Source organism: Trachypithecus francoisi, unplaced genomic scaffold (genome assembly GCF_009764315.1).
Source record: "Trachypithecus francoisi isolate TF-2019V2 unplaced genomic scaffold, Tfra_2.0 Lachesis_group11, whole genome shotgun sequence".
In the NCBI taxonomy this organism is placed as follows: Eukaryota; Metazoa; Chordata; class Mammalia; order Primates; family Cercopithecidae; genus Trachypithecus; species Trachypithecus francoisi.
In genome coordinates, this window is record NW_022681456.1 from 50,909,334 (window position 1) to 50,936,089 (window position 26,756).

At 39.3% G+C, this 26,756-nt stretch overlaps 1 protein-coding gene across 1 annotated transcript in view; it reads right to left on the minus strand.

Moving 5' to 3' along the window:
* Positions 1-26,756, minus strand: part of TMTC2 (transmembrane O-mannosyltransferase targeting cadherins 2) — a 445,065-nt gene that overhangs the window by 389,875 nt on the left and 28,434 nt on the right. The gene's annotated exons all lie outside the window — the stretch shown is intronic.

Sequence of the window (26,756 nt, forward strand, 5' to 3'; positions counted from 1 at the left end):
AAGCTTCTATCCCAGCTCTGCCACTAGTAAATATTCGACACAACCTTAACTTCTCTAAACTTCTATTTTCTCACGTATAGAATGAAGATATTTGTAGTACATTTAAAATTCTGTTAATGTCATCTAAACCTTTTTTTCTGGTCCTGAAAACTGAAATTAATTAGCACCTCTCATATATGCTGGTATAAAGGAAATGATCACTCTATGTGTGTGTATTAGTTTGCCATTGTTGTATAACAAGTCACCAGAATGGTAGAGGCTTAGGACAAAACAAACGTACTGGCTCACAGTTCCAAAGGTCAGAAACTCAGCAATAACTCAGGTGGGTTATCTTGCTTAGAGCCTCATAAAGCCAAAATCAAGGTAATGGCCAGACTGGGCTTTCATCTGGAAGCTTTAAGGAAGAATCTACTTCCGTGTTCATTCAAGTTGTTGTACAAATTCCATTTCCTTGCTACTCCAAGACTGATGTCCTTATTTCCTTACTGGCTGCCATCCAGGAGCCACTCTCGGCTTCTAGAGGCTGTCCACATTCCTTTTCATTTGGCCCTCCTCTGTCTTCAAACCGGCAATAGAAAAGTGAATAGAGTCCTTCTCAGGCGTTGCATATCACTGGCTTCCTGTTCTGCCATTGCTAGAGAAAACTCTCTGAAGAGTTCACCTATCCATCTGGGTCATGCCCATCTGGACAATCATCATATCTTTTTTTTTTTTTTTTTTTTTTTTTGAGACGGAGTCTCGCTCTGTCGCCCAGGCTGGAGTGCAGTGGCCGGATCTCAGCTCACTGCAAGCTCCGCCTCCCGGGTTTACGCCATTCTCTCGCCTCAGCCTCCGAGTAGCTGGGACTACAGGCGCCCGCCATCTCGCCCGGCTAATTTTTTGTATATTTTAGTAGAGACGGGGTTTCACCGTGTTAGCCAGGATGGTCTCGATCTCCTGACCTCGTGATCCGCCCGTCTCGGCCTCCCAAAGTGCTGGGATTACAGGCTTGAGCCACCGCGCCCGGCCAACAATCATCATATCTTAAGGCCAACTGATTTGGGATTTTAATTACATCTACAAAGTCCCTTTGCAATAGTGCCTGGATTCAGGTTTGAATAGCCAGGGGGACAGGACCCTAGGTTCTCATGTTTAGAATTCTGCCTACAATGTGTTTTAGAGGGGTGTGGGGGGGCAGAGAAAGGAGGGTTCATGTGGGTGTATGTTCCTCACAAAGCTCAAAGCCATAGTCTTCTTTGTATCCCATTATACACACAAGTGCTGCAATATGATGCATCCCATAAATATCTGTTCAATTAAATGAAATACTTCCCAGTAGACAAAAGCAAGCACAGTGCCAAATACTACCATTAATTGAGCACTGGCACTCGATATAAAAGTGAAATATATACCTAACTCAAAGGCCATACTTTATTAGACCTATGGACAAGATGTTGATGTTAGTTGTTTCAATACAAAAATGCCAGATGCAAATCAAAAGCTGAATAAGTGAGCAAATGGGCAAAAATATTTTTAAATATACATGCAGTTCTTAGTATTCTAGTGTCCAGTAACAGCTATGAAAGCTCTTTGTATCACTGAAGAATTCTAAGACAAATGAAGGCCTCTATATAAAAATTCTTAAATGTATTCCATAATGCTTTCGCTCTCACAATAAGGCAAACAATGCTCTCTCCAGCCAGGACCAATAGGTCTGACAATTTAAGATCAGCACCTTGAAGAGTGTTGATAAGCAAACAAACTGCCCATGTAAAAAGTAGCATAAAAGAACAAATCGTTCTGCCATCGTTCCTAATTCTGAAGTCTCAATCATTTTGCAGTACTTCTTGAATTTAAGAAAAATGGGAGGGGTGTTAGAAATGTGCATTATATTCCTAGATGCTCTGAATTAAGTCACCACATTAATACCTTATTCAAATAACTTATTCTTTAGCAGCTATTTGCCTGCTCTGCACCTCATAAAAGCACAATGGTATTTTTTTGAAAGCATAAATAATCCTGTTCTATTGTAGGCTGATGTGACACCTGCAATAAAGACAATTAATTCTCATCTTCCACTATTATCTATTTGTCCATTCCCAAAGGGTAAGTGGTGTTTTCTCTAGGCTCTTGTCTGCTAATGTACAATGTTTACTGGTAATGAGCATTTTAAGCTACTGAACAGCAGCTTCGAAAGAACATGAAATTAGCTAAACATACATCACAACACTGTGGCATTTACAACAGGCTCCCATGGATAATGAAACCTCACTTAGGATACTAGTTCCGTTCAGTCAACACATTTCAAATGCCACTAAAGAGATCACTACCTGTAAAGAACCTCAGCTGATCTAATTCAACTTTATCTTGTTACACAGGGGAGTTACAGCATTCTTTGTGACAGTTGTCTTTTCAGACACTACAAAAGGTTTTCTACAACAACTGTTATCTGTCCATCTCCAGAACAGCCAGATATGATGTAGTCATCATGTGCTGTACAGCCTGAATTGCTTTAATTTGGGGTTGCCTGAGCTCTGCTTGAGGAATGAAAAAATTGAAGGGCACACACACGAAGAGAAGGGAAAATAAATCCCGTTGTGTCTTTCAAGATGCTAACTGGTGCCTTATTCTGCTTTTTTCCTTCCAGCAATAAAACAAGGATTTCTATTCTGAAGAGTTTTTCAATCCAGACCTGAAATAGCAATATCGTTTGTATACAGTCTTTGACAACAAAGAAAAGCCGATAAAGCATCAAAATCCTCCCCCCAAATAAAGCTATAAACTTCCCTTTAGAAATTAAATTAGTAGTTTCACTAGCTTGAAAAGTTATTTTCTGCCGGGCGCGGTGGCTCAAGCCTGTAATCCAGCACTTGGGAGGCCGAGACGGGCGGATCACGAGGTCAGGAGATCGAGACCATCCTGGCTAATTGAACCCCGTCTCTACTAAGAAAAATACAAAAAATAGCCGGGCGACGAGGCGGGCGCCTGTAGTCCCAGCTACTCGGGAGGCTGAGACAGGAGAATGGCGTGAACCCGGGAGGCGGAGCTTGCAGTGAGCTGAGAAGCCGGCCACTGCACTCCAGCCTGGGCGGCAGAGCAAGACTCCGTCTCAAAAAAAAAAAAAAAAAAAAAGAAAAGTATTTCTGAAGATACATGTAGAGGGTTTTTTCAGAGTGAAGTTTCCATAGGGAAAGAAGCTATTTAAGCTGTTGCTTACTATTTATGTGGGATACTGTTGGTTGTCTGCAGCAACCTTCTGCTAGCCCCTGATTGAGGCAACTTTCAGAGAGGTCAATATGTGACATAATTCCATGCAAAGAAATCTAAGTGGAGGGTTTCTGGCCAGAGTTCCATAAAACTTTATGTTATTTCTATAAATAAAAATATTTTTAAAATAACTGGCAGATTGTGTCCCTGTCCACCCCTTGCCACCTTCATGCATTTTTTTTTTTTTTTTTTTTTTTTTTTTAGAGACAGAGTCTCACTCTGTCACCCAGGCTGGAGTGCAGTGGTATAATTACAGCTCACTGCAGCCCTGAACTTCTGATCCTCTGCTTCAGCCCCTCAGTTATGTCTTGACACATAGCTAGGACAACAGCTGTGTGCCACCATGCCCAGCTAAATTTCTGTTTGTCTGTTTGTTTGTTTGTTTGAGACATAGTCTTGCTCTGTCAACCAGGCTGGAGTGCAGTGTTGCAATCTGGGCTCACTGCAACCTCTGCTTCCCAGATTCAAGCGATTCTCCTGCTTCAGCCTCGCAAGTAGCTGGGACTACAGGCGTGCGCCACTATGCCCAGTTAATGTTTGTACTTTTAATAGAGACGGGGTTTCACCGTTGTTGGTTGGTGAGGATGGTCTTGATCTTTTGACCTCGCGATCCGCCCACCTCGGCCTCCCAAAGTGCTGGAATTACAAGCGTGAGCCACCGTGCCCAGCCACTAATTTTTAAAAATAAATATTTTAGAGACTTTTCTTGGGGTCTCGTTTTGTTACGCAGGCTTCAAGCAGTCCTCCTGCCTGGCCTCCCAGAGCACAGGGATTAAAGGTGTGAGCAACCACGCCGAGCACCCCCACTCCTTTCTGACCAAAACCTGTACCTGACATTTAGAAGTATAGCAACCAACCATCATGCAAAAATTAAAAAAATAGAAAAACTATAGAAAACAATGAGAAAAAATGAAAAATATAATATATCCCTGCAATAGATAAGTCACAATGCATGATGACAACAGAATCATATTTTCTGTAGTATTAAGGGAGCTAAAAGAAAGGGCAGATTAGTTAAAAATAAAGCTATCAGAAAGGCAAACCAAAATGCAAATTTCAAAGTGGGTATCACTAAAGTACGTGACCCCTTGCTGATTTAGTGGGTATACAAACGACAGGTAATAAAGGCTGAGGAGCGCTGGGGTAACAGTGCCACCTCCTTCACGTCAAGACAGGGAAAGCTCAAGGCCATGTCAAGAGCTGGCTATGTTGTGCTGGAGTTTGGAAGATACCCTTTTCTGGCGTCGCTAACCATAGAAATACGATTGCTAGCGCAACATGAAAGAGACCTTTTAGCTTCCCCTTCTGAGAGCAGGTCAAAGAAAGGTAGGCAGCTGTTCCCCATGGACTCGGAGCCTTGGCAGAAAGAAAAGCCAGTGTGGAGTCACTTGGAATCCTTCCTGAGAGGGCCATACAGGAGGGTCACAGATAGAGAAAGTCTGTGGCACAGACAACCAAAAAATCAAGGGCTGAGGGGAAAGTGTTAGCCAAAGGGAAAAAGCAAAATACTTCAGGCGAGCTGTGGTGAGAGAATCCCAGCAGGGAAGGCTCTAATGAATTCGAGATACACCCATAAGAAGGTGAGTCAGCTCTGAATATGTGCTAGGGTCACAATATATAACATCAGTTTAAATCCACAACACATACAAACAGACCTTCCCTGTGGATCCCTCATGCTATTCTTATATCTCTGAAGAGTCCATGACAGGAGCCAGTAAATGGAAGAAGAAATGACCAGGAAGAAATAAGTAGCCATTAGATAGTATGTTCCAAGAGGCAGGGATTTGTCTGTTTTGTCACTTGCTGTATTGTTTCCCAGCCTAGAACTATGCCTGCTACATAGCAGGTGTGAACATCTATGTAGAACACCCCACTTTTCCAGAATGCAGATTTCCTTCTATAGCAAGGTACACCAGAGGCAAAGATTTCCCAAATGAGACTGTATTTGTAATTTAAAGGGATTATAAGGATTTCCAGTAACAGAAAAATCAGTGGATCTGCTAGAATTTTCATTAATAGCAGAGGATAAACTTTCCCCTCTGAATATATATTCAATTGATAGTAGGAAGTGCAATTTAAATTTACATTTTCCTTTCATCCATTACATGTATATGTTCAAATGTACTGACTACCCAGAGTATGGTTTGCAGAGCAATTTACCATACATGTTCCATTTCATCTTTATAACAATCACACTGTCATAGTTTAAGAAACTAGGGCTTATGGAGTAGTAAACAACAATACTGGTTCTACAATACTGGTTCTATAGTCAACTCTAGAATACTCTGTTTTCCTCTAAATTTTTATCTGAAAGTCTTCCTGGGTTCCCATCTAGCATGTTCTACCCACATAAAGGTAGATAAACTTGGACCCTTACCTTAATTACAACCCAGTTATTCCTAACAGATGGCCTTTTATTTCATTATTCAACTCACTTAGGCTTCTGGTTTATTGACCAATGATTGCAAAATGTCTTACAGAAATAAATAGAAATCAAAATAAATAGAAATTCCTAAAAGTGACTTAAACAGGATGGAATTTTCATCAATCTACATAAATACATAGTCCAGTGTTAGAAATGGCAAGTCCTAATTATAATGCACCCATACTCCATCTATCTTGTTGCTCTGCTGTATTTAACTCATGGCATCTGCTTTTTGGCCCATCTAGGTCCAACCATCACATTGGCATTTCTGCCAGTGGGAAACAGGAAGAGAAACAACAGCAGTCAAGTTACACATATCTCTTCGCCAGCCAGAACTAAATCATATGGCTACACCTGCTCACAAAGAGGCTGGAAAATCGGAGCTCTTACATAGGTCAGAGATGTGTCTTATTCAAGTGTCCAACACATTTTCTGGCACTGTTTTAAAATATTTGGCAGTATGATATTCACAATCACTGCCATATTCATTCATACAATAAGCATTTATCAAAATCTTTCTATGTATCTTTATTCTTTTTTTAATTTTGAGACAGTCTCACTCTGTTGCCCAGGCTGGAGTACAGTGGCATGATCTCAGCTCACTGCAACCTCTACCTCCCATGTTCAAGTGACTCTCCTGCCTCAGCCTCCTGAGTAGCTGGGACTACAGGTGTGTGCCACCACACCTGGCTAATATTCATATTTTTAGTAGAGATAGGCTTTTGTCATGTTGGCCAGGCTGGTCTCGAACTCCTGACCTCAAGTGATCCACCTGCCTTGGCCTCCCAAAGTGCTGGGATTACAAACGTGAGCCGTCACACCCAGCCATGTATCATTTTTAATGAACTAGAAAGAATTATTATTAAATGGCATTTTACTAATTTTTTCATCACTGGTAAAAATGACTACCATTGACATTAAAATAACTAATAATAATACTTGGTTCTGGTTTGCCACTATCACTTCAACATTTTTAAATATATGGTGGCAAATGATTTAGAATTCTCATTCCATATGAACGACGGCATTTTTAACTATCATGTTTTCTTACTAGTTCGAAAACAATTTATTCCAAGTGATTCAGAGGAGAATGTTTCCTGTTCTTAAACTCATACACAACACGAACACCTGAATAATACTATAAAACCAAAATGAACACGTAAGTCAACCTATTATTTGTGTCTCTTTAAGGTATAAGTAACTATTAAACTCTTGGTGCATTCATTTAGAATGCAAATGTCCCTGTCACTCAGTAAGTAATCACAAAAGTTAAAAGGCACTAGATCACTCTTCTTGTATAATCAAAATAATAAGAAATGTCGTAATAAGCTAACTAGAAGGAAGAGAGGTCTGATCAAGTAGCTGAAACTACAGGATAAAAATCAATCCTCCATGACATCCCCAACTCATCATCAGTAAAGACGCACTTTTATGAACAATGAAGATAAAATATAGGTTGATGCCCTGGCATAGTCATTTAAGGGAGCACATAATTTCTTTCATTTGTCCTTTTCAAACTTGCAAATGAACGGAATAAAAAAATTACCTAATTATACTAGACCAAAGGACTTACATTATCTTGTTTACCTTGGAACGACTGGAAATTTCTGAGAGAGACAACAATAAAAATACCACAGCAACTCAATGCTGCCCGGTAAATTACTAATGAGAAAGCTGAGAGAGAATTTAGTTTGTTTTCCACTCCAATGGGACTCTCTTCCTTTCTCTCAACATACACTTATTATTCCGTATCACTGCCCAAAAAGCCTTATTTAGAATGTGGTCTTTGGAAGAACAACATTAGGGAACTGTCTCCCTTCGGGCACTGGCATTTAGGCATTAGAAACAGCATTAGAAAGATAAAATATTCTCCTTTTTAAAAACATGTAATAGGCCGGGCGCGGTGGCTCAAGCCTGTAATCCCAGCACTTTGGGAGGCCGAGACGGGCGGATCACGAGGTCAGGAGATCGAGACCATCCTGGCGAACACAGTGAAACCCCGTCTCTACTAAAAATACAAAAAAAAAAAAAACTAGCCGGGCGAGGTGGCTGGCGCCTGTAGTCCCAGCTACTCGGGAGGCTGAGGCAGAGAATGGCGTAAACCGGGAGGCGGAGCTTGCAGTGAGCTGAGATCCGGCCACTGCACTCCAGCCTGGGCGACAGAGCAAGACTCCGTCTCAACAAAAAAAAAAAAAAAAAACAAAAAACAAAAAAAAAAAAAAAAAAACATGTAATAAAGCTCAATGGGGTGTTTGTGACTTACTATTGGTAAGCTTGAGCGTTACAGATTTAAGTCAACCTCAAATTCCTGTATAAACAATCAAACCTGTAGCTGGGAAAGTTTTGTGTTGTTTTACTCTTTGCCTTCTGATTACTTATTCATTTATATTTCCTGAACTATTTACAAAATGTATACAAACAAAACCAAACTGCAAGCCTAGTAGGTTACTTATACTGGCATCTACTTCCTGCTCCCTTCCTGGGGTTGATAGAGATGGCTGCCATTTTAAATAAATATATTAATAATGCAGCTATTTTTAAAAGTTTCCCACAGAGTGGCTGCTTTAAAGCAGTAAACAGAATTGTTGAGTCTCACAAGGCAGATGCTTTGAATATAGGTTCAAATTCATTTCTAAACAGTCCTGCACGTAACAATTTTAATTATTATCATTACTCTCACAGTAGTGTCACTTTAGACCTAATATTAAAAAAAAAAAAAAGTGTTAGACTATTTAGCTGAACATAATGTATGATGAAATTAATCATTTGACTAAATTACTGTTAAACTTAACTGGTATTTAAATTACATCAATGTGATAAAAGTTTGAGGATGAAGAGTTTAAACAACACCGCAATTTTACAATTCTAGTTAAAATTGTATAAAGAAAAGCACTCTTGGCATTGCTCATTTAATGCTTACAGTTATTCAGAACAATTTCTAAATGGAAAGGTTATTCCCTCAGATCCATTCATACTATCTCCTTGATGGACTTTTTATTTTACTGGTCATAAATTCTAACTGATCTTTAGTTGTTTATACTGTATGTGATTTAAAAATGTGTAAAATCATGGGTACATTAGTTTATACAAACAGGGCATTTGTTAGTTTGCAAGGCAGAAGAAAAGGATTAAGTTTACCTACTATGTCTTAAAAGCTCTATAACTGGGATATTCATTAAAGTTAAGAGATTTTATTTCACCTCTGATTAACTAGAAGCTTCCAGTATTTTCCTTTTCTAACTATCTGTTCTTAGATAAAGACTATTATTTGAAATACATTCAAAATAGCAAGTGGCAATCTTGGTTTGTACTTCTCAGAAATGTTAAAAAGCTAGCAATAATATAGCAATCATGGGACTAAATATCCATCATGGGAATAATGCCCAGACCATAGAAAATTTTAGCCCTCTCTGACAAGGCTGTGGAAGGAAAACACAACCTAGTAAAGGTTTGAAATGAAAAAGTCATTCTGATATTAGGTTGCAATTACCCTAACCACTTACATTACTGGAAAGCATGCATAATAGAATGCAATAGCTAAAAAGAATGATTATAAAGCCACTGAAATCACAGAGCAATCAAACAAAAAAGTAAAAACTGACAGATGTGTTACTGTATGAACACGATAATGGGACTTTACTAATACTGGAAGATGTTTAAAGCAACTCCAAAATAAAAAGAATTTCTGTACTTTAAATATAGGACTTTTTTTTTTTAAGTTAATCATCTTGAAAATTGCTAATAATTATTTTAATAACTGAGGAATCTGAAGAACTGAGAAGAATGCTACAATGTTAACCTAAAATAATACTTTGATGTAGTCAAAATAATATTACAAGCAAAGTTCAACTCTGATTACATTTTCTGTACTGTTTATTTAACTTCTTTATCCTATTGCTCACTTTCTATGGTCCCTAAATGGAAAAAGCAAAGTCTTATATCAAGTAAGCAGGACAAGAGTAGGATGAGGCAAGGGAGGCATTCATCTCGAGAGCAAACTTTAAAACTCATGAATCAAGATAATTGTGTGTGTGTGTGTGTGTGTGTGTGTGTGTGATGGAGTCTCGCACTGTCACTTCAGCTGGAGTGCAATGGCACGATCTCGGCTCACTGCAACATCTGCTTCTAGATTCAAGCGGTTCTCCTGCCTCAGCCTCCCAAGTAGCTGGAATTACAGGCGCCTGCCACCACGCCAGGCTAATTTTTTTATTTTTTTAGTAGAGACGTGGTTTCACTATGTTGGCCAGGCTGGTCTTGAACTCCTGATCTCATGATCTGCCTGCCTCTGGCTCCCAAGGTGCTGGGATTACAGGTGTGAGACACCGCACCCGGCCAAGATAAATGAATACATCTTTAAAAAATCAAAATTGAGGTATAAAACTGTTAATGACAGATCAGATCAGTATTACTGACTTTTCCTTTTCCCTTGGACTCTAATATGGTTGGTATAAGTGGTTACGGATTCTGTATTGTGATAGTTGGTTTATTTTGGTATTTGATATAGATTTGTAAATTAACTTCATATTATTTTAGCATATGATTGATTTTATTTAAATACACGTTTTGAGGGGCACATCCTAAAATTCTGTGCTCAAGGCAAGTATCTCTCTCATTTCATTTGCGTCTCAGCCCTGTGGTTTAGGATTCAATAAGTATCTGTGGAATAAGGGATAGAATGTGTGAATTAACCTGCAATGAATCTCAGACTGTTCCCAATATACCACATGAACTCTCTTATACAAACTCTATTAACTGAGCACCCTTCTTTGTTAGACCCTTTCATTATTATTTCTAATTCTCACAAGAGGCCTTCAAAAATATATAACTATCCCAACTTTATCACTAAGGAAACTGAGTTTCTGACAGTGCAGTGACTTGGCCCCAACACAAGTTCTCAGTAAATATTGGTTAGATAATAATAACAAAGAAAGTAAGTAGAGACCTAGACTTCAACTCAAGTACATGTCCTGGCATCTCAGGGACTTCATCCCCCAGGAACTCACTTTTAAACCTCTCAAGTTGGATTCTGGTGCTTGTCTTCTATTTCCAATAGCAACTGTGGTAGGCATAATATTAAGATGACCCTTATGATCTTCACCTCTTGGTATTACTCCTACGATTATGGTAAAAGGAAAGAAGTTCTTAGGCAGGTGGCAGAAGAGATGTCAGAGTGATTAGAAGCAAGAGAAGGATGCACACCACTGCTAGTTTGAAGCAGGGGCTGGGGGCACGTAAGTAAGAATGTGAATGGTCTCTGATAACAGAGCATGGCCTCTGATGATCACCAGCAAGAACACAGGAACCTCACTCCTACAATCACAAGGAACTGGATTCAGCCAACAACCTGGAAAAGCTTGGAAACCGATCTTTCCCAGGGTCTCCAGGGAAGAAGCAGTTAACACTTTGACTTTAGCCCTATTAGACCCTGAGCAGAGAATACAGCCGAGCCTGCTTGCTCTTGTGGTAATTTTTAAAGCAGCAATAGAAAACTAATACATCAACCTATGTATAACCTCATCATATCACAAACATGGTAATTATCTTTTCATCTAAGCTTCTTATTACCAAGGCCTAAAGATTTACTCACATACCCTGATGTGATCTGCCCAAGGCCAGGCACATTATATAAACAGTTGTCACTCAACAGAGTTGACACTGAAGAGATGAATGAATTCACACACTAGTTCTTCAATAAAGGTTTAAAGTACTGACAGCAATGATAATGAAAATGAAGGGACCTGCACCTAACATAGGCCTTCAATTAATATTTTTGAGCTAAATCTTGCTTTTTTATATCCTGGCACACAGTCGAAAGAACACATATTTTCTAAGACCAGTTGCACAGCTATGTAAATATATGATATTTACTGGAGTATGCTCCATCTTTCTATAATCTATAGAGAAGTACACAAATTTCGATACAGAATCGCTTTAGCAGTATACCCTACACAGAGATAATAGATAAAATATCTCCAGTGTCACCAGGTACCTTACTTCTCTTCACTCCAATTGTCCTGTTTTCCAGTTTTTCTTTTGCTGCTGGCATAACAACCAAAACCATCATCTCTGAAACTTCCACTAGACACTAATTCTGTCTTCTACAAAGGATATAGTCAAAGGCACATCATTTACAGAAGAAATATAATGAAGTAAAATTAATCATCTAGACATCTAGACTGCCTGTTCATAACTAGTTCTTAGAAGGGAAGATTACCCCATCCTCCCTACACACTCACAAAAGGCTGAAATCACTCTACAGGAATTAGCTGCTTAATGCTGACCACCTATAACCCTAAATTCTGCAAGAAAAAGGAGCTAGTGTGCATGTTGTGTATTTATTTATCTTTGAATTCCAAACATTTATCACAAATACCTGGTAACCTAGCAGGTACTCAATGCATGATGCTGAACTGAAATAGCTGTAAAATCTGTAATGATTTTTGGTGTCCTTAAACACATACGCTACACTCACCTCACAGCAATGAATTATTTATAACTGAGCTGGTTTAAAATATATGATGTTTTCCAATATTTAGCTTTGCTTAATTGCATAATTTCCATTATTCAACTTACTATCTTAACTGTATTTACATATGCATAATGAATAAAGGATTTCACAAATGAAATATTTTGAAAAAAATAAAGAGATCTTCCCTCTAAGAACAATAAAATCAGAAACCTTTAAAAAGATGTCTTATAAAATAGTCAATGCCTATAATTGTTGTAATTATGTAAATATAGCCCACTAACGTCCAACAATGAGGCTGGTATTAGTTTCTAAGCTTCGGAACTCCCTTACAACAAGGTCCTCTTATTAAGGCAATTAACCTTATTTGGATAGCATCCAAGAGAAATCAGTGCTTTATCATACTCTAAGCTCCTGCTAACAGTGTTTTAGGTAGATGCCAGGATATTTCAAATTAGAACTATAAAATTACTTAATTGTGTGACCTACAGAAATATGGATTAAACCACACTTCCACACAGCTGGAAACCAAAATTAGTCCTCATCTGCCTTTCTACAGCTACCGTATTCAGTCATTCCCTTAGCCTTAAAGATGATGAGAACCAGCTGGGCACGGTGGCTTACACCTGTAATCCCAGCACTTTGGGAGGCCGAGGTGGGCAGATCACAAGGTCAGCAGATGGAGACCATCCTGGCTAGCACGGTGAAACCCCGTCTCTACTAAAAACACAAAAAGTTAGCTGGGCGTGGTGGCAGGCGCCTGTAGTCCCAGCTACTAGGGAGGCTGAGGCAGGAGAATAGCGTGAATCCAGGAGGCAGAGCTTGCAGTGAGCCGAGATCGTGCCACTGCACTCCAGTCTGGGCGATAGAGTGAGACTTCGTCTCAAAAAAAAAACAAAGATGATGAGAACCAAAATGCAAAAAGGTTATCCCATTCTTCAATAAAACAGTAGCCAGAGTAAAATAAGCCCCACTGAGACATTTGCTCTGACAAGAATCTGTATAAAGATCAATCAACAAAGTATGATACAGAATTTTAAACTTCCAAAACTGGTATTACATGGCAGGAGTCAACTTGAATTTGGTAAAGAAGACAAAATAATTTTTAAATACGTAAGTACTTAATTCTGTTTGAAATATAACACCTGTAAAACATTTTAACAATTCTTAGTTTCGAAAAATGTTAGCCAAAATCTAGACCAAATAAATTCCCATCACTCTCCTGACCCCAATCCTTGTTTCGGCATCATCCCTCGTTAACAGGAAATGAGAAAAGCCAGGGAAAGAGACAGTAAACAAGGAGAAAGAAAAGGGAAAGCCTTCATGACTTACAAATTATATAAACTCCTATTAATCAAGAATTGGCTCTATATTGTTTTTGCATATATTACCATGATCCAAAAACTAAGTCAGAGCCATTTAGTCATTTATCACACAAACCATTCCATATAAAATTGAACCTTGTCAGCTAAACATTTACTTGGTTTACTAGTTGTTGATTACACAGCAATTTAATTGCAGTATACACACATAACTAGACTGTATATTGAGGACATTACTTTTGCTGTATCCCATATTTTTCTTCACTTTGCCTAAAATAAAGCCTTTTATAGTAATAGCCTAAAACTTTTAAAAAATTGATAAGTAAACTAATTACCAAGTATTTCTATGTCGGCTTTCTGATGCCTACGGTTTTGTGAAGAACCAACAGCTATAAATTCCTAGCCAAAAATTCCTACTGGTCTAAAATTTGTATATGGCCTACTAAATACTTCTCATAAATTATGTCATGACAGCATGTTATTTCTACTTACTGAAAATATTACTGTACTCACTAACATATAATTTTCTTTCTTTAAAAGATGAGAAAAAACTCTGAATTCATACTTGCCAAATCTTACCACCACAGGGTCAGACACTCTGGAGCCCCACGTTGGCGACCTACGCAGAAACATTTGCTCAGTTCAGCGATAAGCCTGTTAGGCTACGCAACGCAACCTTTTGTGCTACACATTACGCAGCAAATTTAAGTTGTGACAACTATCAAGTGGTATGCTTTGAAGACTCTGAGACAATGCACACTTGTAAAGGTAGCAGCCAATACTTGATTTTTTTTGCGTTTGTTGAATGTATAAACACCGATAAGTCTGGCACTTGATTCTAATTCTCCAACTGTAATTACAAACACATGTGCACATTACATAGCTACAGATGCATTTAAAATAATTACCTTATTGAAGATGTCTGCTTTCCACAAGCTACCAGAAATAGCTGCTAGCTACTCTGAATGCAATAGTTTTCCATGTGCAAACACATTAATCAAAACGACTTATATACTTGAAAAGGCAGAATAGCTATCCATATACCCCTGTTTGACTTTAGCTCTGTAGAAAATTGTATCTCACAATTTCCAAGTAGATACTGCCTTGCTATGTGTCCACTGGAATTCGAAAGCACAGGAGCCCTCAGTAAGGTAAAGATTATTGATGTACACCCACAACTTTATTTTCAAGATGGCTCCATCGAATCCATTTTCTCATTCCACTATCCCTGATTTGGAGCTTACTTAACTACCTCACTCTTAAACTAGTGCCTCAATAAAAAGAATATGCGATACGCAACTGTACAAAACAATGTGCTAAAAGTTGCTAATCTCTGCATGGATTCAAGAGAACGCTCAGTAGTCACAAAGCACCCACAAATCTGTCTAACTAGAGTCAATGTTGTTTAAAGTGGACAGAGAAGCATGTGCACCTCCACTTCTTTTCAAAGGGCACATACTGATAAGTGGCAAAGCTGGAACTCAAGTCTGGGTGACCCCCAGACCACACTCTTACTATTATTCCAATAGCAGAAGAAAAGGCCAAGAGATAAAAGTGGTTGTTTTATATAAGATAGGGAGTGGATGAGGCAGAATCTGCTGGTTGGTTGGTTTGTTGGTTGGTTGGTTGGTTGGTTTTTTGAGACACAGTCTTGCTCTCTTGCCCAGGCTGGACTGCAGTGGCGCAATCTTGGCTCACTGCAACCTCTGCCTCCTGGGTTCAAGCAATTCTCCTGCCTCAACCTCTTGAATAGCTGGGACTAAAGGCACGTGCCACCAGACCTGGCTAATTTCAGTATTTTTAGTAGAGACAGGATTTCACCATGTTGACCAGGTTGGTCTCGAACTCCTAACCTCAGGTAATCCGCCCACCTGGGCCTCTCAAAGTGCTGGGATTACAGGACTGAGCCACCACGCCCGGCCTGGGTCTGCTAAAAGCCTTCTGGTACTTTTGACTTTTCAAATGAGAAAGATCAATTAAAAAAAGAAAAACTTAAATAATCCTAAATTAATTTTAAGTTCCTCCTAATGTATACCAGGCTCTGGGGCACCAAAAATAAAAAAACAGAATAGGACTCATCTCTATTACCAAAGCTCTCACAAGCAGAGGGCCTGCAGAGAAGCAGGCACCCTACCTAGCCAAGTAAGCAGTGGCTGGGGAACAGCAGTGGGCCTGCCATTCCCAGCTATTCTAATGCATGCAAATTCTAATGTGTACATTGCAAATGCTTGAGACCACCCAGTACCACAGGAAGAACAGTGTAGGAGGAGAGGAAGACTGCATATTCAGCCATAGCTCTGCCACTATGTAAGGGACCTCATATCCTTGACTTACCCTCTCAAAACTATACCTCAAGAGTGTTAAAAGGACATACCAAAATAACAGACATGAAAGTGCTTACCAGATATAACCTGTTCAGTTATCTAGTAATCTGCCATTTCCTTTTGTCTCTCTTTTTTTTTTTTTTTTGGCCTTTCTTAGACAATCCTTCAAGCGGTAATATTTTTTTTTTTTTTTTTTTTGAGACGGAGTCTCACTCTGTCGCCCAGGCTGGAGTGCAGTGGCCGGATCTCAGCTCACTGCAAGCTCCGCCTCCCGGGTTTATGCCATTCTCCTGCCTCAGCCTCCGGAGTAGTTGGGACTACAGGCGCCCACCACCTCGCCCGGCTAGGTTTTGTTTTTGTATTTTTTTGTTTTTGTATTTTTTTAGTAGAGACGGGGTTTCACCGTGTTAGCCAGGATGGTCTCGATCTACTGACCTCGTGATCCGCCCGTCTCGGCCTCCCAAAGTGCTGGGATTACAGGCTTGAGCCACCGCGCCCGGCCAATTGGTAATACTTTCTAGTGGAGTTGTAAAATGGAGTGGTCTCTTTTCCTGCACTCAGGTTTCCATGTGAAAGTTGGATTTAAAAAGAATTTTTTTTTTTTTTTTTTTTTTTTTTGAGACAGTCTCACTCTGTTGCCGACGCTGGAGTGCACTGGCGCAGTCTCAGCTCACTACACCCTCCACCTCCCAGGTTCAAGTGATTCTCCTGGCTCAGCCTCCCGAGTAGCTGGGATTACAGGCCCACGCCACCATGCCTGGCTAATTTTTGTATTTTTAGTAGAGATGGGGTTTCACCATGTTGGCCAGACTGGTCTTAAATTCCTGACCTCAGGTGATTCGCACTCCACCCTGAGCAACCAAGCCCAGCCAAAAAAAAAAAAAAAAAAAGAAAAAGAAAATTTTAAGTTATGAATCCTCTAGTCGTGGGAATGATCTCAACCTTTCAAGTCAGGGGTCAGGGTAGCTCTGGAAAAGATTCAGTCACACCAATAACAGAGAATCACATTGAAAATACGAAGTCCAACAAGCAGAATACAAATGGTTATATATGTGATGTAATTTTAATCTCAGTAAAATAAATATATCGATACATACACGGTAAAGGAAAAAAAGACTAGAAGAAAGGTTAAGACTGATTCTACACTGAGGTGGCAGAATTACAGTTTCATCCTTCTCCTTTTCTCTTTTATAATGGGAGAAAGAATAAAATAAACGTTACAAGTTTTCTGGTTTTTGTTTTTGTTTTCAATTATTTTTAAAGTTCCCACACAAAAGATTAGAATTAGAAAGGGAACAAGGAAAACATCTAGTTTTCCTTATTTAACGGGTCACTCAACTGCGGCTAAGGAAAGAAAGGGGCTTTTCTAAGGATACACAGCAACTGAAAGGCAGTACAGTAGAATTGGTTAAGAGTACTCTATTCGGGCTCTGAGCTTGGCTTTGCCACTTTCTAGCTATGTGACCAAAAGGAAAATCCCTAACATCTCCAAGCTTCAATTTCCCTATCTGTAAAATATGCAAATAACATAACCTTCCTGCCAGCATCACTGAAATATCTCTGGTGGAGAAAGTATATGTAAAGTGTCTAGCCGGATACCTGGCACATAGGAAAAACACAAAGAATGTCTTTTTGTTAGGAAAAAGAACCACAAGTATCATTACCATCTCATTATCATCTGGTAGGTATGCTTCATGCATACTATTCAGTCATCTATCATGTACCCTGTGTTTTTAATCTCAATCTGTGTTGAGAACTAAACTCTGATTTTTTTTAGTTTGACCAAATTCCTATCTGAGAATCCAAATCATAAATTCTCATTAGATGGGTTTATTTAACCCTAAATATCACGAAGTACCATCCAATTTGACTCTAGAATAACATTATGTGACAAAGAAAAAATCAAAATATTTTACCCCGAAATGTTTCTTTGCCTTACTTTGAAATGGCACTGCAAAGTGGTCCTTTGTGGGGGAAAATTTGCATCTGGAAAGAATCTCTATTAACAGCTGGGTGCGGTGGCTCACATAATCCCAGCACTTTGAGAGGTTGAGGCAGGTGAATCACAAGGTCAGGAGTTTGAGACCAGCCTGGCCAACATGATGAAACCCCGTCTCTACTAAAAACACAAAAAATTAGCCAGGCGTAGTGGCAGGCGCCTATAATCTCAGCTACGAGGGAGGCTGAGGCAGGAGAATAGCTTGAACCTGGGATGCGGAGGTTGCAATGAGCCGAGATCACTCCACTGCACTCCAGCCTGGGCAACAGAGAGAGACTCCATCTCAAAAAAAAAAAAAATCTCTATTAACATAGCTAGATCTTTTTCTTCCAAGCCCTCTCAATCCTGAAGCGATTAACTGAGAGTCTAGCACCTTTTAAAGGTGTGAAAGGGAAACATTTGTCATCTCTTATCTCTAAGGGCACCCACTATGAGGCTTCAAAAGAACCTTGGTCTCCACAATCTATCCTAACCTGAACATTTTCTTTCTATTAATCCCAGGTCTTTAGACAAACCCAACTCATTGGAAAGTAGAAAATGTTTAAATTTACTTATAACCGGGCCGGGCGCGGTGGCTCAAGCCTGTAATCCCAGCACTTTGGGAGGCCAAGACGGGTGGATCATGAGGTCAGGAGATCGAGACCATCCTGGCTAACACAGTGAAACCCCATCTCTACTAAAAAATACAAAAATCTAGCCAGGCGAGGTGGCGGGCGCCTGTAGTCCCAGCTACTACAGAGGCTGAGGCAGGAGAATGGGGTAAACCCGGGAGGCGGGAGCTGAGATCCGGCCACTGCACTCCAGCCCCAGTGACAGAGCAAGACTCGTCTCAAAAAAAAAAAAAAATTTACTTATAACCTGGATGTCCCACCCACTCCTGGCTTCGAACCGTCCTTTCTGGACCAAACCAATGTATTTGTCAAGTGTATCTGATTGACGTCTCATGCCTCCCTAACATGTATAAAACCAACCTGCACCCCAACCACCTTGGGCATATGTTCTCAGGAGTATGGGCTGTGTCATGAGCCACAGTCACTCATATTTGGCTCAGAATAAATCTCTTCAAATATTTTACAGTTTGCCTCTTTGTTGATAGTGTGCACTATTAACAACTGGGATTTTATTTTTCTTTTTATAATATCAAAGTATTCATGGAAATAAGAATCTTATCAACTATCCATCCCAAAATGTGATTCATAAACTGTAATTTCAACATTCTAAAGCAACCTGTCCAATAAAAAGTTAATACTTTGTAAAAATAAATTCATATCTAACAAAAACTCCTTTGAGTATTAGGAAGCTGACAGGAAATATAAAATAAGTCTAGAAAGGTGACTGGGTGAAAAGAAAACTTACTTTGATTATACAGATTAGCAAGGTCTTTTTGGAGGGGAAAAAAAAAAGTGTCCCCTAACCCTCTACTTTCAAAACTGGGTATCTGGATGTCTTCTAAAAATATTCTCTGCTGATAGTTTTTGTTTTGTTTTGTTTTGAAGACTTTTTAAAAATCAACACTGCTGAAAAAGGAGAAAGGTCTCCTACTCTAAATCAAATATATAATTTCTTACCCTCATACCACTAGAAAAGAACGCTCAGAAATTTTGGATAATTAATAGGAAAAGTTCTCAAAAATTTGAGGTGATCGGCCTACAATTACCTTCACATCCCCTGAGCACCTGATGTCCTACAGTTTGTATGTATCACCCACCATAGCAGAAATGTGTTTATTTTGCAAACATAAAATTGTCACCAAGGTCATGAAGTCACACAATGTTTTCTATAGAAAAGTATACTGATACTGCTACCTACAAGAAACAAAATATAAGACAGTAACACTATTCAATAATGGCCATGTTTTCAGAGAATCACATCAACCTATTTTGAGAAGACGGAATGATGGAAAATAAACGTGACAACTGGTTATAAGTCTCTTTCGACATTTCCAAGTTGTATTAGTCTGTTTTCACACATCTATAAAGAACTACCTGAGACTGGGTAATTTTTAAACAAAAAAGTTTAATTGACTCACAGTTCCTCAAGGATGGGGAGGCCTCAGGAAACTTACAATCATGGCGGAAGGTGAAGAAGCAGCAAGCACCTTCTTCACAAGGCAGCAGGAGAGACAGAGTGCAGGGAAACTGCCACTTTTAAACCATCAGGTCTCATGAGAACTCACTCACTATCACTAGAACAGCATAGGGAAAAAAGCCCCCATGATCTATTCATCTCCCACCAGGTTCCTCCCTCAATACATGGAGATTACAATTCAAGATGAGATTTGAGTGGGGACAGAGAGCCAAACCATATACAAGTCTAACAATCAGCATTAATTGTTAGTTCCTCTTATTAAAAACCAACATCTCCCTTCATGCCTCATAATGTAACGAAGGATTCTTAATGCATGCCGTGGTACTCACATCTAGGACTCCAAAATTAATAAATGATTGTTTCTGAATTTCTAGTTTGCCTTGCACAGTCTCAATGCCCTATCCTCAAACCTGAGTTGTATAAGAAAGAAACCGGACAAAATTTCTTTCCCCAGGGCATTTTGCATATATTATCACTAGCTCTTAAATCCAGAAGTTCTTTGTATCCCCATTTTACTGAGAACGAAATCAGAAGCCGGAAAAATTAAGTGGTTTATCCAGAGTCACCCTGGATAAACAACAAAGTGGGGCTGGAACTCAGGTGGTTCTTTCAACAAAGTGGGGCTGGAAGTCAGGTGTTTCTTTAGCTAGGAAGCCAATACTCTGCTCATACCAGCAGCCCTGTAGTTCACAGAGTAGGCTAGGTGTGTTTTCAGAAATCCTAGATGCTTTGGAATGTACTCTAGCCTATGATTTGGTTTGGTAATGCAGGAAAGGTCATATAGGTTAAGCATCCCAAATCTGAAAATCTAAAATCCAATATGCTCCAAAATCTGAAATTTTTGAGTACCAACATGATGCCACAAGTGGAAAATTCCACACCTGACCTCATGTGACAGGTCATAGTCAAAATGCAGGTACCAACAGTTTATTCAGCATCCCCAAGGCAAAAATAAAATTACTTTCAGTCTATGTATATGAGGTGTACATGAAACATAAATGAATTTCATGTTTAGACATAGGTCCCATCCCCAGTATCTCATGATGCATGTGCAAATATTCCAAATCCAAAAAAAGCCAAAATCAGAAATATTTCTAGTTCCAAGCATTTCAGGTAAGGGAGAGATAATAAACCTTTATTAGCTCTTAACTCTCAGAAGGCCTTGCACAACCATAAGTAACAGGGCTCAGAAAGCTGTGGTTGGAGCTCCTAAATTAAAAGAAATAGAAACTGTTACACCTCAAGCTTTCCACCCACTAGGAGAGTCCCTGGTTTTGAGTAGGTTTATTGTACCACTCTCATGATCAAACCCTCTCTGGCACCGAACTATGAGTCTGAGGGCCAATAATTTCTATACTTAAAATTGTCTCTTTTTTTTTTTTGAGACGGAGTCTCGCTTTGCCGCCCAGGCTGGAGTGCTGTGGCCAGATCTCAGCTCACTGCAAGCTCCGCCTCCCGGGTTCACGCCATTCTCCTGCCTCAGCCTCCCGAGTAGCTGGGACTACAGGCGCCCGCCACCTCGCCCGGCTAATTTTTTTGTATTTTTTAGTAGAGACGGGGTTTCACCGTGTTAGCCAGGATGGTCTCGATCTCCTGACCTCGTGATCCACCCGTCTCAGCCTCCCAAAGTGCTGGGATTACAGGCTTGAGCCACCGCGCCCGGCCTAAAATTGTCTCTTTACTTGTGTGATTATGTTTCTCCTTTATGTCAACTGATGATCAACTGAATCATAATGTATTGATGTGGCATATATGTAATTAATGAGTGCCTACTATGTGACAGGCTCTGTGCTAGGTACTATGAAGCTATGGATAAACATTTTCCATGAAAAAAACCTACAGTTTTACAGAACAGTTAGATGGAACATGTTACATCCCAATGACAATAACCTGAGGCAGAAAAGTTGAAATCCACTTTGTTTCTTAAGGTGGATTATACTGACACTGAGTAAAATCAAGGGGAAAGACCCAGAATTTTTTAATGTTAATGAAGCTACTTTTTCTTTACAACTATCTCTATTTCTCTGTTTCGTAAATCAGATATTCTTGAAGTGGCAGCATTCTGAGGTTTCACGTTTGTATTTATTTTGTGGTTGTTGAGAGGAAGTCTTGCTTCGTTGCCCAGGCGAAAATGCAGTGGCATGATCTCAACTCACTGCAGCCTCCGCCTCCCAGGTTCAAGTGATTCTCCTTTCCCAGCCTCCCGAGTAGCTGGCATCATAGGTGCTCACCACCATGCCCAGCTCATTCTTTTTTTTTTTTTTTTTGAGACAAAGTCTCGCTCTACCGCCCAGGATGGAGCACTCACTGCAAGCTCCGCCTCCCGGGGTTCACGCCATTCTCCTGCCTCAGCCTCCTGAGTAGCTGGGACTACATGCACCGGCCCCCACGCTTAGCTATTTTTTTTTTAATTTTTTTTTTGTATTTTAAGTAGAGATGGGGTTTCACCATGTTAGCCAGGATGGTCTCGATCTCCTGACCTTGTGATCCGCCTGCCTCGGCCTCCCAAAGTGCTGGGATTACAGGAGTGAGCTACCGTGCCCGATCTCACATTAGTATTTAAATCATTCTTTCACAAACAATTTTAGGGGAAAAGAAAGGCAAGTAAGAAGTAGTATGTTTCTGTGAAAGAATACTACTTAAATCCCAGTCCTTTGATTTTTCTTTTTTAAGTCAAAAGCTGATGCATAATTCATTAGGAGTGTCTTTATAATGGCAAAAATGGGAGAGCTGGTGAACAATTTACAAAATACACACACAAAAAAAAACCTTACGGTTCTTCCAGAAGCAATATAGCAAAAGTGAAACATCCACAGAGTATACGAGAAAAATAGCTGATGTCAGAAGACCCAGATTCTAATTCTTGCTAGAGGACAGACTCAGGTAGGTCACTGTCATCTCAGGATCTCAATTTCTTCATTTCTAAAATGAAGATAATACTGCTTGCCCTATTTATATCACATAGTTCTCATGAGGAGGCAAACACAATTGTGAATGGAAAAACACTTAGAAAAAAGGTTACATGCTACATAAATAGTCACAGGTATTATTACAGAAATCTCAAAAATTTATCCATAAATGTTTAAATAGCATGCATATTTTAATCTCTATTTTTGCCTTCTCTCATCAAAATGAACTTGGAATTTTTGTCAAGGAGTTTGCTAAATTAGTCAGTTATGCTCTTACTCCATTATTTTTAGAAGTTATCTCAGTTAACTGTTGGATGTAGTGGGTCTTTTTCAGACAATAGGTTCACTGCATAATAGGAGACACAGTTCCTATTCAGTAGGAACTATAATGAAGTCTTATTTCTAGTTTTATTTTTTAATTTTAGTATTTCAAGTGACCAAAACATAATTCAGAAAGAAAAAAACAAAATTAAAAAACAATAATAATTTAAACTATTATGAGGGCAAAAGAAAGCAGAAAATCTTAACTTCTCCTTTGTCAACGTTCTCTGGTCCATAGGAAAACTGCATAAATGTGAGCTTCATCCCTAACCAGGTAGCATTTCCCTTATAAACTTACCCAGCAGCTGCCACCGACAGACAGCATGGGCAACATGGAAGTAAATAATCTTCTAGAAGAGTAACTTTTATTTACCAGAAACTGGATGGGGGGAGGAAGGATGATAGCTGTTTACTGGAAGGTGCACAGATTAAACCCAATGACTGTGTGTCCTTTCAAATTAACTTCATTTACAAAACCTATCATTAAATGTAATCTAATTTAAATGTGTATCAGAACCACTTATATTTGTAACTCCTTTCTTGATGAGCAATTAGTTCTAGTCTTGCTTTCCTTCCTTGATCTACTTACAGCTAAAACACAGCAGAGGCGAGAAACATCTGTGACATCATTCTTTGCTGAGTTTTCTAGAACCAAATAAAATGTTTTTTCAACCTGGCCATTCAGAGTTGGACAAGACAAACAAGCCAAAATTTAGAGCTTTTTGCTTTATTCAAGATTCATAACTATGTGACAAGAAAACATGTGAAAAGACGTTCAAAAATACTAATCATCAAGCAAACATCAAACAACAAGATACCATTTCATACCCACTAGAATAAAAAAGACAGATAATAACAAGTGTTGGTGACATCAAACACTGCCGGTGGGAATGTAAAATAAGGCAGCCACTTTGAAAAACAGTGCAGCAGTTCCTCAGATGGTTAAACAGATAATGATCATATTATCTGCAGTTCCACTGCTACATATAGACCCAAAAGAATTAAAAACAGTTATTCAAACAAAAACTTGTACAATATTGTTCAAGGCAGTACTACTCATCCACAATCACCAACAGGTGGAAACAACTCAAATGGCCATCAGCTGATGAATGGATAAACAAAATGTTTAATATACATACAATGGAATTTTATTTGGCTATAAAAAGGTATGAAGTACTGATGCAGCATGCTACAACATGATAAATCTTAAAAATATTTTACTAAAAGAGGCCCGTTATGAAAGACCATATATAATTCATTTACAAAAATATTTCAAAACATGTGAACTTATATAGACAGTATATTAGTGGTTGCAGAGGGCTGGGGTTTGGGGCTCATACCTGTAATCCTAGCACTTTGGGAGGCCAAGGCAGGTGGATCATGAGGTCAGGAGTTCGAGACCAGCTTAGCCAAGATGGTGAAACCCTGTCTCTACTAAAAATTTAAAAATTAGCTGGGTGTTGTGGCATGTGCCTGTAATCCTAGCTACTTGGGAGGATGAGGCAAGAGAATCGCTTGAATCTGGGAGGCAGAGGTTGAAGTGAGCTAAGATCGTGCCACTGCACTCTAGCGTGGGTGACAGAACGAGACTCCATCTCAAAAAAAATATATATATTCCAGGCCGGGCGCGGTGGCTCAAGCCTGTAATCCCAGCACTTTGGGAGGCCGAGACGGGCGGATCACGAGGTCAGGAGATCGAGACCATCCTGGCTAACACGGTGAAACCCCGTCTCTACTAAAAAAATACAAAAAATTAGCCGGGCGAGATGGCGGGCGTCTGTAGTCCCAGCTACTCGGGAGGCTGAGGCGAGAGAATGGCGTAAACCCAGGAGGCGGAGCTTGCAGTGAGCTGAGATCCGGCCACTGCACTCCAGCCTGGGCGACAGAGCGAGACTCCGTCTCAAAAAAAAAAAAAAAAAAAAAAAAAAAAAAAAAATATATATATATATATATATACACACACACACACCACACACACACACATAATCATCTAAAGCTGTAGAAATGTATTAAGCTCTATATACTAACACCTAGTTTTCTGAATATATATGTTAAAAGGGAAAAGCACTGCTTCATTTTTATAATCAATAGGATTAAACTCTACAGATTATAGAATGGACATGAATGTGGTATCTGTAGGGCTAAATCCTAAGTCCATATGTTTAATCTGTTTATTTGGATCCACAATTTCTATATGACTCTTAATAAACTTGCCCAAAACTTCCTAGAATTTTACAGAATATACTACCAACTTCCATTTTCCTATGAGGAGTTAAATTTCCACAAACATAACAGTAAAACATACCAGAAATAATAGGGCATGGGTATGTTTTAGAAGTACCCATCGAACCATATGAATTTTTGCTCATTCTTAGCAGGCAAAAATGGCCCTGTCATGTGGTTCATCCTGTACATAAGAAAAACACATCTTCTGAGTTCAGGCTTAATATTCAGATGGTGAGCCAACCCTTGATGTTCACAGTATCCCAAAAGCTCCAGTACCAGGGCATAGGGGCCTAGGGTTCAAATATGGACTCTGTCACTTTAATAGATTTGTGGCCATGAATACATTACATTCTGGGCTTCTGCAGCTTCCCTTTCTGAAATTTGGGAATTAAAATCCCTGCCTGGATTTACAACGGTGATGTGAGGATCTACAGGTATAATTCAGGTTTAACTTATTTCTAGCATTTCCGTATGTAGTTAATATTAGTTCATGTCTTGCTTAGTTTTGCAACTTCCACAATACCCTGCAAAGTGAAAGAATAGATGGAGCAGTTTTTTGGTTTTTGCTTTTTAATTAGAATAGATGAAGTTTCAAATCAAACTCCAATAATCAGTTTTGTGTCTTTGTGAATACTGCCTAATTCTGTGTTCCTTAAACCATTTATGCCAGAGGTTGCAATTTTTTTGTGTGTGAAAAATCAGACCTTGGTGATGACCTTGAGCAGTAGGATATAAATAACTCCCACAAGGTTAGTGTTCCAATAATGGAACACCAGGCAAAAATGGGTTCTCATCTATAAAACTGGTCATGAGAGGGCAGGCACTCCTTTGCTCCTGCTACTTGGTTTCATGCAAGAATATAAGACCACTGTTGACAACTCCTTTTTAATTTTTTTAATTAAGAAAGCTGGAAATATGAATCAGGGAATACAATGTCCTAATTACAGGAAATTAGGCTACTAATTTGTTGGCGACTTTTATTTCGTTCTGCTTTGCTTTGGTTTTTTACAACATAATTGAAGACAAAGAAGAAACTGAGCTAACAATTTGTAACTTCAAACCTAGCAAAATTCCCGACCCATTCTCAGTGCTGAACAATTTACTAAATGAATGTCTTCTGGATAAATAAGAGCGGTACGTTGAAAATTTAAAGTATATTGTGTAGTTGATTTCCTGATTTGCATTTGTCAAATGTTTAGAATATTTTAAAGAGCTGGTTTTTATTTGTTCAAGTTAAGTGCCTACAGTACACAAAATAAAAATTACTTTTTGCTGGGCTGAGTGTGGTGGCTCACACCTGTAATCCCAGCAGTTTTGGAGGCCGAGGCAGGTGGACCACCTGAGGTCAGGAGTTCAAGATCAGCCTGACCAACATGGTAAAACCCCATCTCTACTAAAAAAATACAAAAATTAGCCGGGCATGGTGGTGA